This window comes from Corvus cornix, chromosome 2, assembly GCF_000738735.6.
Source record: "Corvus cornix cornix isolate S_Up_H32 chromosome 2, ASM73873v5, whole genome shotgun sequence".
NCBI lineage: Eukaryota > Metazoa > Chordata > Aves > Passeriformes > Corvidae > Corvus > Corvus cornix.
The window spans coordinates 122,597,512-122,609,911 of record NC_046333.1 but is presented as its reverse complement, the minus strand read 5'-3'; positions in this window follow the sequence as shown (position 1 = coordinate 122,609,911).

The following is a 12,400-nucleotide window of genomic DNA, read 5'->3' as shown; positions in this document are numbered from 1 at the left end:
CGCCCTCTGCCCTCCGAGGCACGGGCAGAGCTCCGGGCGGTCGTGGCTGTCCCAGAGCAGTTACCTGAACGTCTGCCAGTGGTACGGGAGCGGCAGGACCGAAAGCTCCCGCCAGTGCCAGGGAGACATCTGCTTCCCATTAGCTAGCCTATAGCTGGAATTATTTAAGCACAGAATGGTCCAGCCACTCACACAGCAGTGCTAAGGGCATAACACTGAGGCCATGACGAAAGCGAGCAGAGAAGCAGCAGCAGCCAGCAATTGTATACTGGGGACAGCGTATGGGAGCTACACAATGTCACGCTGACCCCCAGCAGGGCTGGGCGACCTGGGGCAGCCTGTAAAATGAGACCCTTAAAAGTGTAATTACAGTATTTTGTGACATCTTAAAGGAGCTAGGAGACAGAAATACAACAGGTTTAATATTACACCAAAACTTAGGAGTGCTCAAAAGTTTCAGTAGCTCTGTTAGAGGAGCAATATGGGATTTAAGTATTAAGGAGGTGCAGTCCAGTAGTTGGAGCGCAGGGCTGGAAGCCAACACTCACGCTCTCCTTTTGGCTCTGCTACTCACTTGATGTGTGGCCTAACCCAAACCATTTAATCTCTGTGTGCAATCTCTACAACAGTATAATAGTCTTCTACAGGCATGTCGTAAGAATCAAATGACTAGTGCTTGATAGTGTACTTTGTGATGAAAGGTGTTAAGTATAAGTTGTCGTAATTAGTTATATTACTATATGTATACCCAGCCTGTCCAAAACTGCTACTTAAGCTGCAGGTATTCCTTTGCATGATTATACAAGAAAGTTGAACACATAATTTGTCCTTGCAAGACTAGATGTTGGATGATTCGTTTCATTCAATTTTCTTTCTTCTGAAATGAAGTTCTTATTTGTTCGTGTTAATTTCAGGAACTGTCTTCCCATTGTTTGAATACAATAAGAATTCTCAGCTCCTTTGAATTGCCGCAGGTCCTTTGATTTCATCTAAGCTGCAGTAAGTCATCAAAGGGAACACACCAACTTAACATGTCAGGAAGTTCAGAGGGCAGATTTTACTAGTTAGTCACATTTTCGATTGCTATAATTATTTCCTCATACTCACGGCAGTACTTGGAGTCTCTTGTGATACAGGGCACTATACAGAACAGCAAGGATATACAAGCAAATGTGAAATAGTCATAGCTTTCACATCTGTAAAACTGAGCTGTACTTTCCTACAAACAGACCAGTTATGAGAAAATTCTTTTATTTCCCTTACCATCTATAATTATTTGATTCCATGTCAACAGGCAGTCAGTGCAACTACTCACCTAAATGTAAAAAAAAAAAGGTTATGAGCAATGCTAATAAGCTTTATTGGAAAAAGTATATTGTGAATGTGAAAGGCCTTAGAGCATGAGAGTGTCTCAACCCAAGTGTGTTGTACTGGTCAGTTGTCAAGGAGTTGCAAATAGTGAGAGTGATAGTTACTTTCAGGCTTGACAAGTAAGCTAACAAAGAAAATCACATGCGCGTGTGCATTCAGTTTTCTTCTGAAAGAGTCAATCACCAGATAATGCAATGAAATTTAGCAAGCAAGACCAGTGAAGCCACACTAAAGTTCTCATGAAGGTCTGTGCCAAGGAGAGGAATGTCTAAAATGAAGAGAATGAAGAAAAAACACATCAAAGACATCAGCAGGGAGAAAAATAAGAAGTGGATGGAACCATCTGCAACATACACAAAAAGAACTATTTCCTGACTCTTCAGCCATCTCAGAAAAGACAAAGAAAACAATTAGACCTGTGATAAAAGACCATTATGGGCCAGAGACAAAGCATTAGTGAGACTTTGAATGAGTCAAAATATCTGTAAACCTAATTAAGACAGAATGAGCCAGCCGAGATGGCCACAACATGGTTACTGAGCAGCCTGGAAAAAAATAAAGGGCAATAATTCTTGTACTTAATGTCGGCAAATGTTACCAGTGAGAAAAGTTATATAATCAAGAATGAGAAGGATTGCAGAAGAAACTAAGAAAGAAAAATAACTCAGTTTATCTTCTGAATGATTCAGTTCTAGGAAATGGAGTAGATTTCAAGGTTTCAGTAGAAAATATCTACATTTCCACAGAACCAGTGTTCATGCATAGGGAAAAAAAAAGGAGAAATGACAATATAACATATTAGCATAAGATCTAAATTTTGTCTGGGCAATAGGCTGTATGAAGGCATGGGTCAAAAAGAACAGGATATAAGTTTATGAAATCCAGCATCTTTATGTTCACTGCACAATAAAAGTGATGATTCAAAGTAGGCATGGCTCTTGTGCAGTGTATTCCTTTCATTAAGACTATAAATTCTGAACTTCTGAGTAATGGGTGATTACCCATTGCTCAACAAAGTAGGATGAACTTCATCATATTGAGTGACATTTATTTTAGTAAATGAATTATGAATGTATAAAAGCTGAATTGTTGTAATTTAAGAGTAGTGTATTTACAGCAAACTAATTTTATGCTGATTCCTAATATTAGGCAGTTAAGCTTGAAATATTTATTGCAATTTATTTTACTTCTGACTAACTTGAAAATACCTGCCTGGGATTTGAGATACTTTTGATATTGTATCTATAGTGGCAGACAATAATTCATACAGTTGAAGTCTAAAATGCGTATTTTTTTCCTGTCCTGTATCTCCAAGCACAGTAAAGTTCAAAAAACCTGACACATCCATATTTCTCCCTTGTTTTTTTGATACTCATCATACTGATAGCCATCATACAGAGACAAGAATAATGTGGAGAGCAGTACCTTAACCTGAGCTCTGCCAGGTCCCAGACTACAAATCTATTCCTACCTCTGGATCATCCTGGGAAAGAATGCAAGTTTTCTGCTGTATTTTGCATTTCATGAACTAAAAAAGGCCTTTTTAGCACAGAATGAAGTGAGAATAGGAAACAAATTATTCATTCAAGAATGTGCTGGGAGTATCTACATCCTTCTGGCAGCATGGTGACAGAAATGTCATCAACTACAGCAGTGTTGTAGGTGGAGTTTGAAATCACGAGTCACCCAGGCCTATAATGGTAGTTGTAAGTTTAATATTATAACAACTAACTATAATTGCCAAAGAGCTATCCAAGCTCCTGAAAAAATAATGGCAGCTGAGGAGCAGTGGAGCCTACTCCTTTCAGCTTACCGAGGCAGATTTTCCATTCCCTAAACATCAACTTCTAGTTTCATTTAAGATGCCCAGACACTTGAAATGTCTGCTTCACAGATATGAAGGGCTTAAGAAGCCAAGGAACTTAAGAATATTTGTGCCTTTTTGAAGGTGAAATGATGAAATGATGAAATCTCAAATCACATCAGACACACACCCTGGAAGGTTGCTTGAATAACTCTCCACATCACTGACTGTATTGACTGTGTCCTTGTTAATTACACTGGAGGTTTAAGCACTCAGATTATACATAGACAGTACTTTTGGTGTCTTCATCTTGAACTGAATCCTACCTAGTATATCAAATTGTACCAAAGATAAAAGCTTCAAACAAAGAAGATAGAACACGTACTATGTGGACAATCATATTCTCAGCATTATACATTTTTTCCAAACAGGTTTAAAATATAACTTCCATCAAACACAAACATTAATATCATTAATATACTGTGTAGCCAATTGCTGTGCCATTGGCTACACAGTAACAAAATCAGCATATGGAAGATTCATGAAACAATTTCACAGAATTGTTGGGGTTGGAAGGAACCTCTAGAGATCATCTGGTCCAACTCCCCTGACAAGGAAGGGTCACGTGGAGCAGGTAGCACAGGAACAGTCCACATGGGCTTTGAATGTCTGCAGAGAAAGAGACTCCACACCCTACCTGGGGAGCCTGCTCCAGTGCTCTGCCTCCCTCAAAGTTCTTCCTCATGTTGAGGTGGAACTCTTATGTTTTAGTTTATGGCCATTACTCCTCATCCTGTCACTGGCCACCTCTGAAAAGAGTCTGGCACCATCCTCTTGACACCCACCTTTGAGATATTTATATGTATTGATGAGATCTCCTCCCAGTCTTCTAGACTAAACAGGCCCAGCTCCCACAGTCTCTCCTCATAAGAAAGATGCTCCAAATCCCAGTTTGCTCAGGTTTGTCTATTGTTACTGCAAGTATATCAATAACCTAGAAAAGAATTAGTAGAAAATGAGGAACAATTATTTATAATGAGAGGAAATGCTAATTACATGTATCAAGAACTCTGCTCTGCCAAGGAGTTCCTGCTGAGTAGAGTGGATGCTAAAGAGCTGTTGCCAGTCATAATATAGCATTTCTTAGAAATGAGGTAATTAGCACACTTTGAGGCACTGATAAAATCAGTATTCTTCTCACTGACACATCAGCAGAAACTGCTGGTCACAGAGGAGGGAAACAGAAGGGTTAAGAATTTACTAGGCTAAGTGTACTTGTCATTTTAAGCATACATTTTCCAGACTTTCCTTTGGTTGTTGTGTCACATTTCACTACTCTGGGCATTGCTTAGGAATCTTATCATAACCAGTATAATGAAAACAGATGAATGCATCAGCACTTAATTTCTTTGGATAGATAAATTATAAAACAAAGTCTCCTTAAGCATCAAAGTAGTGTCTTCAGTGCTTGTCTTGTGGGATCATCATAACCAAACATAAGCATTTTTTTGTTCTCTCATAGCTCCTTGATGATATAGTGTCTTTCTTTATATGGTGTTTTAAGCATCTCTGTAATTGAAAATGGAGTTGAAAAATCCAGTTTATTCCAATACTAAAAAAAACAACATTTCTCACTCCCAAGTGCAGAAGTTCATGTTTCATTTCTGCTGGATTGAGGCACCCTTTTTAGAACTTTGAAGAGTACTGAAATGAAAAAGAATAATATTTTAGTGGGTGTTCAACATTTGTCATCTGTCAATCAGGTTCTTACTCTAGCATTATGTCATTTTAAACACTTCTAATATTTCTTTTTCTATATAAAGCAAAGATATGTAGCAACTTGGCACTCATTTTGGAGAATGGGTGTGTATATTCTTCAGTATTTCTCCTGACCTTTAGAGTATTCATCCTAGGAACATAGCATCATAGAATCATTTAGGTTGGAAACCTCTAAGATCATCAAATCCAACTGTTAAACCAGTGCTGGCAAGTCCACCACTAAACCAGGTCTGTAAGTGCCACATCTACACATCCTTTAAATATCTCCAGGGATGGTAACTCCACCACTTCCCTGAGCAGCCTGTTCCAAAGCTTCATAGCCCCTTCAGTGAAAAAAATTTTTGCAATATCATATCTAAACCTCCTCCAGTGCAACTTGAGGCCATTTCCTCTTGTCCTGTCATTTATTACTTAGGAGGAGACCAAACCCCACCTTCTTACAACCTCATTTCAGGTAGCTGTTCCCCCTGAGTCTCCTTTTCTCCAGGCTAAAAAACCCCAGCTCCTTCAGCTGCTCCTCATAAGACTTGTGCTCCAAACCCTTCCCCAGCTCTGTTGCCCTTCTCTGGACACACTCCAGCACCTCGATATCCTTTGTGCAGTGAGGGCCCCATAACTAAACACATGATTTGAGGTGCAGCCTCACCAGTGGTGAGTACAGGGGTATGATCACTGCCCTGGTCCTGCAGGCCACAGCATTGCTGATACAGGCCAGGATGCCATTGGCCTTCTTGGCCACCTGGGCATAGCTGGATCATGTTCAGCCAATGTTGACCAGCACCCCCAGGTCCTTTTCCTCTGGGCAGCTTTCTGGCCTCTCTGTTGCAAGCCTGCAGCACTGCATGGGGTTATTGTTAACATATTTAACCTCATAATTTGCCTCAGCCCAACAATTCAGCTTGTCTAGATCCCTCTGCAGAGCCTTCTTGCCCTCCAGCAGATCAACACTCCTGCCCAGCCTAGTGTCATCTGCAAACTGTTGGAAGGTGCTCTTGATTCCCTCATCCAAGCCATCAATAAAGACATTAGACAGAACTGGCCCCAGCACTGAGCCATGGGAACACCAGTTGTGACCACACACCAGCTGGATATTAACTTCATTCACCAGTACTTTCTGGGCTCAGCCATCAAGCCAGTTTTTTTACGCATCCAAGCCATGAGCTACCAATTTTTCAGGAGAATGCTGTGTGAAATGGCGTCCAAACCTTTACTGATATCTAGATAGACAACTGCATCCTGTCCCATTTGCCAAATTCCAGTTAGCTGGGACCTTCCCAGTTAGCCAGGACTCCTGGTAAATGATGGAAAGTGGCTCAAAGAGCACTTCCCCCAACTCCCTCAGCATCTTTGGGTGGATCCCATCTGGCCCCATAGACCTGTGTGTGTCTAAGGTGCTGTGGCAGTTCACTGACCATTTTCTCTTGGTTTATGGGGGCTTCATTCTGCTCCTCATCTCTGTCTTCCAGCTCAGGGGACTGGGTACCCAGAAAACAACTGCCTTGCTACTAAAGACTAAGGCAAAGAAGGTATTACAAGGAGATTTGCCTTAGCCCTTCTTTTGTTGCTTTGTATTTATAGAAACATTTTTTATTGTCTTTTATGACACTAGTCAGATTAAGTTCTAGCTGAGCTCTGGCCCTTCTAATTTTCTGTTTGCTTAACCTCACAATGTCCTTGTAGTCCTCCTGAGTTGCCAGCCCCTTCCTTCAAAGGTCACAAACTCTCCTTATTTTCCTGAGTTCCAGCCAGAGCTCTCTGTTCAGTCAGGCCAGTCGTCTTCCCTGCTATCTCATCACTCAGTACATGAGGATGGCCTGCTTCTGTATTTTAATATTTCCTTCTTGAAGAATGTCCAGTTTTCCTGGACTCCTTAGCCCTTCAGGACTGCCTCCCAGGGGAGTCTGTCAACAAATCTCCTAAACAGGCCAAAGTCTGCCCTGTGGAAGTCCTACATGGAAGGGCTGCTGATCCCCCTCCTTATTTCTCTGAGAACTGAACACTCTAATTTCATGATTGCTGTGCCAAGATGGCCTCTGACCACAACATCACCCACCAGTCCTTCTCTGTTCAAAAACAACAGGTCCACTGGGAAACCTTCCCTTCTTGACTCCCTCACCAGCTGTGTCAGGAACATATATGTACTCACAATCCAGGAATCTGGAAAGCTGTTCACCTTCTTCCTTCATATGCAAATTCTGTGAGCAGAACAACCTTCTAAATTATGTTTGAACATGAACGTTGCTTAAGGAAACTAAATTTAAAGCTGAGAAAAGTTTCTAAATATTTAAAGAATATGGGGTTTAGTGACCAGTTCACTGTATTCAAAGCAGAAAATGTCACATCAGTTTCTGGATCAGTTGCTCACGTTCTTTGTGACTCTGGGCTATGTAGTTTATTGCTTACAACTTCAGGCAAGAGTCTAAATCTGTGTCCTTAAATGCCCTTCTGTCTCTTTTTCTATCATCTATTGGCACTAAAGAGGTAACCTTTTTAGATCTGTGGTAGAATAAAATAATACCTGAGTATTGCAACTTTTAAAAAATTTTTTGTTGTGCAATGTCTGCTTGGATGTCTGTTTCTCATCTTCACAACATTTTTATTTTTATGTTGCATACCTGCTCAGTATTATGTTGTCATATAATCTGACACAAGTTTCCCACAGAGCACTGTCTAAAGAAATGCAGGAACAGTTTCTTAAAACATGAAAGTTGAAGTGATGAATTATTAAATGCCTAGTAGCTAATAAGATAAATAATTAAATGCAGTAAAATTTCCTCAGAAATACAGCAGAAAAGTTGAGCATGAATTTCATCTCTTGATAAGGATGAATAAATATAATTTTAAGAAAAGATAAGCAGAAGGTATTTTCTTTTTTATATATGTACTCTTGGGCCAGAGGTATGAGAAGCATTTATTATTCTGGAAAAGTGAAATGGCATAAAGCAGTTATCAGCCTGTACTACAGATATTTTAGGAAAACAGAACTCCTAGAGAGAAAGAGTCTTTTAAAAGATATCACTTTCCTATGAAAACTTAAATGAGAGGATGAAACTTTTCAAGCATTTACAACAGATTTGAGACTGTCAAGTTAAATATGTAATTTCGAGGTTTTATAGAATCCTTAATTCAAGACTGAATTGTAGTAAGAATTGGAGACCCAAAATGGAGAATGAGATTGGTAGGAGAATGTGACTTTAACATAAACAAAACCTGCTAAAATATGCAAAACTGAAGCTAACGGACACAATAGTTTGTAGAGTACTTTCCAGGCTCTTCTTCTGTATCTTCTGAGACCTTATTCTAACATCTTTGGGGACCTGTAGACAGTCTTCTAGAAACTTTGGAGTGACTGTTGCTGGGAAAGGGTAGCTATTCCACAATTTTTCTTCTACCAAATCTATCAGCTGCTAAATACTTTTTCAGCTGTTTATGCTAAAAAGTGCATACATCTTTTATCTTGGCTGCCTTCTGATTTGGGAATGACAAGCAGCTGCATCTGGGAAGGAGGAGGCCTTGTTCCCAACAGGGCTCTGGGAGGGAGCCTAAAGGCTGACATTGTGGGAGACCACGTCCTCACTTGGAGCAGCTGTGCGTTTGTTGAGGAGCCAGGTTGCTGCATTAAGGAGATGCAGAACAAAGATCAGGAACACATAGTGTCTGGGAAGATGACACAGACTCAGCAGAGGCTGAACCCCAACTGCATAGAAGGTGGAGAAGCTCCATGGTGTTTGACTGATTGGAAGTGAAGAAGCTGATAAAAGTTGGAAAAAATTATAGACAGGTGGAGGAATGAGCCAATGGGATCTCAGCAAGGACAGATGCCAAATCATTCAGCTGGGAAGAAACCTTTGATACAACCTGGGCCTACTAGGATACTAGCAGGGAGCAGCTCTGTGGAAAAGGACCTGAGGCCTTGGTAGACCAAATGAATATAAACTAGCAGCATGTCCTCATATCAAAGGTTGACAGCTTCCTGGAATGTATTAGCAGAAGCAATTACTCACTTTTACTTGACAGTTTTTAGGCCACATCTAGAACACTGTAGAGCATCCAGTTTCCTCCAACACACCCTATGCAATAAAAGAAGACACCAGTAAGATGGAGTGACTTCAGCAGAGGGCCATCAAGATGATCAGGGGCTGGAGCATTTGTCCTGAGAAGAGGTTAAGAATAGGCCTTATTCAGCCTGGAGGAGAGATGGGTTTGAGGAAGACCTGAGGCCAGTCTAGAAGAAGCTATCTGGAAGTACCTGAGCAGATGGAGACAGTATCTTCAGTGTGCTCAACAGAAGAACCAAAGAAAATGGACATAAATTGAAACAAGAAGTTCAGCCATAATATATTAAGAAGCTTTTCCTTCACATGGACAGAACAGCAACAAAACAGGTTGCCCAGGGAGTTTGGACGATCTGTGTTCTTGGAAGCTTATAAGACCCAACTGGCCAAATCCCCAAGCAGCGTGATCTGAGCTTAGAGCTGACCCTGCTTTGAGACTTCCAGCCCGAATTATTCTATGATAGCAGAGCAAAGCCAGATCAATTTCTTGGAAGAAAAGCAAGACAATACCCCTACAGTAGTGAACTTGTGAAGCATAACCCCATCGGAATATCCAACATGAGGTCAAAAAAGTCACCACTTCAAAGAGACTGTCGGACAAAAGAAAAGTGAAGCAGGAAACATCTCTTGTTTTCCAGAAATTACAAAGGCACCATGTAGTATGAAAGCAAGTATAGCCCTAAACTATGCCCTGCTGTTGAACAGACATTTTATTTTAGAAAAGTCTAGACTGCAGCTGTAAAGAAGTAAGATTAGAAATACTCTAAACATGAAGACAACATTTGCTCTACCAGACAGAACCGAATGCAGCAGCAACCAATGTCATTTGGTCTTCATTTGTCAAGAATTACTGCAGAAAGAGTTGCCTCCTGAGATTGGAAAAACCATTTGATGAAGCCTTTATACATTATAAGTGAGATGCACAGGCACAGATCATCACTATAGATGAACCACAGGAAAAAAAGCTTAAAAACATGCCAAAATCGCAGAACACACTTTAAATTTAGTCATTTGTGAGAAAGATGATTCCTGCTTACTGAATGTAAAGGTAAATCAAAATCTTAAAAAGGCAAGGCTTATAATTGTTTCAGAATATCTACATGAAAGGTTTATAATAAAAAAATCAAGGAGATAGGGACAAAAATGTGGTTAAAGGCAAGTAAAACTAATCAAAGGTAGAAAGTGAAAAGCAAAAATGACATATGGCATAGAAGTTCTACAAAAATGTCAATGTCAAGCCTTTGTACAAACTCAGAAAAATTCACCATGAAGAAATACTTGTTTAAGCACATGATAAAGAAAAGGTAGATGTGGAATTAGTATGGGATGATAACGTCTCAAAAGATTTTTGTTCTTTCATGATGTACAGACATAAGGCAAGAACTTAGCTTTTGTATTCAGTAACTACAAGACTGATAAGATCCAAATCCTTCCTTCTTCGTTTTCCATGTCCATGGAGCTACTCTTGCCACGCTAGTACATTGGCATCATTCAGTTTCTGAGCTGACTTAAAGTGTTCCAGCAGTGGAACAAGTTTACCCTTGGAAAGGGAGAGCAAAGTCCCTGACTCTGCCCTGTCCTTTAAGAAAAACATTCATTGCTATTGAACTGTTACTGAATATTAGTGTTTGTTTTGCTAAGAAAAGGTCAAAGATATTGACTTTGTCTGACTTTGAACTTCATCTCAACCCTATGACACTAGAACGAAGGGGAAAGAACCCTCTATCTACAGAAGGCTTCTTCCCATTTTAGGAAGAACTCATTAACTCTCTTCGTACTTAGGTCGAGTTACTCTGATTTCTGACATGATTTCATGTTTTGTTTCGCAAAACCTTTGAAGAGCCTGCTATGCTGTGCTTTCAGGGCTATGCTTTAGATGGTAAAATTATTTGCTCACAATGTGTTATAGTTTAGTTTTGTCCATAGGCAAAGTAGTCAAATGTCATTAAAAAGCATTCATTTGAACTACTCTAAATTTAAAACACCACTCCCATTTACTAGTTGTCAGTGAGAAAATAGAGAGTACTTATCCAGATACAGTTATATTCTGGGAAGTTGCCATCTAAAGGACTTTTTTATAGAGGAAAAAGCAACTCTGCACATTTCTTTGACTCCTGTGATTCTGGCTTAGCCTGGTGTGCTTAAAGATGGTAAGAAATGTGAACACTTACCTTTTGCAGAATACTTTATGCCCCATGATAAAGAGCAGATTCATGTAAATTGTCTATTTTTTTTCTTCACTCTCTCTCATTCAAAGGAGAGATTAGGAATCCAAAAGCTTTCGATTTTTTGTCCAGTTCTGAGGTGGGATTGTCCATGCTTTAGTCATTCTCACATAAAGATAGGATAAGCAATCACAGGCCTTTCAGATGAGGAATGTAGATGTGTGAAGGATAGCTGTCTGCAGCTTGTGCTACATTTACTTTTCCCCCTTCATTTAATCTGCTTCACATGGTTCAACATCCACTGTGACATGAAAATATAACAGTATTCATCAAGGTGTCAAATTTACATCAGAAGAAATGAGATTCATGTTTTCCTTTTGCTGGTTATGGTTAAATATTGTCTACTGTTGGGAAGTGCTGTTATAAAAATTTCTAGCAAGCCTAACCCTAATGACATGGAGACAAAAAGACAGCCACTAGCATCAGACAAATTTTTTACATCGATTACCTCTGGAATTTTTGCCTCACATGAGTTTGTTCTTGAGTGTTGGCAGTTTAGGTGCAGATACCCCCAATCACATTGGATCTTGGGTAGATCAACTTTTTCCATTTGTTTTGCATTTTCTATATAAACTGAAATATGCAGCCCCTGGACCAAATGTGGTTCACAAATGGTTTCTTAAACAGTATAGAAAAGCCTTACTTTCAACACAGAGGTGGAAAGTACACAATATAGACCAGATCAAACAACACATAGTGCTGCACTTGAAGTAAGAGTTCTTTCATATTAAAGAACTTTCATATCTGTTTCTATGTTTCTTTTTAAAATTGATAAAAGAAATGTAGCTCAGTCCTGTGATCTACTTTAAAAACTCCAATGAACTACCTCCATTTTAGGCAAAGTGTGTGAGAGTCACTGCCTTTTAAAAACTTTGTAACATCTTAATGTGAACATTTATTAGGGAAGAAGGATAAATGGCACTTTTTATTTTCAGTGAAGCACTGACTGGAAGAATTCTGGGGAAACCATATCTTACGAGGCAAACAGGATGGATAAAAGGCATTTCTTACTGCTGAATAGAATGGTGGCAATGGTTTTAGCAATCTCGATGCTGAGTTAAAACCTTGGACTTGGGCAAAAATGTTTTATTGTTAATTTGTTTCAACTCATTTTGTGGCACTTACTCCTTGGGGCTGAAAGAGTTTAAGAGAGATGCATTTCAATT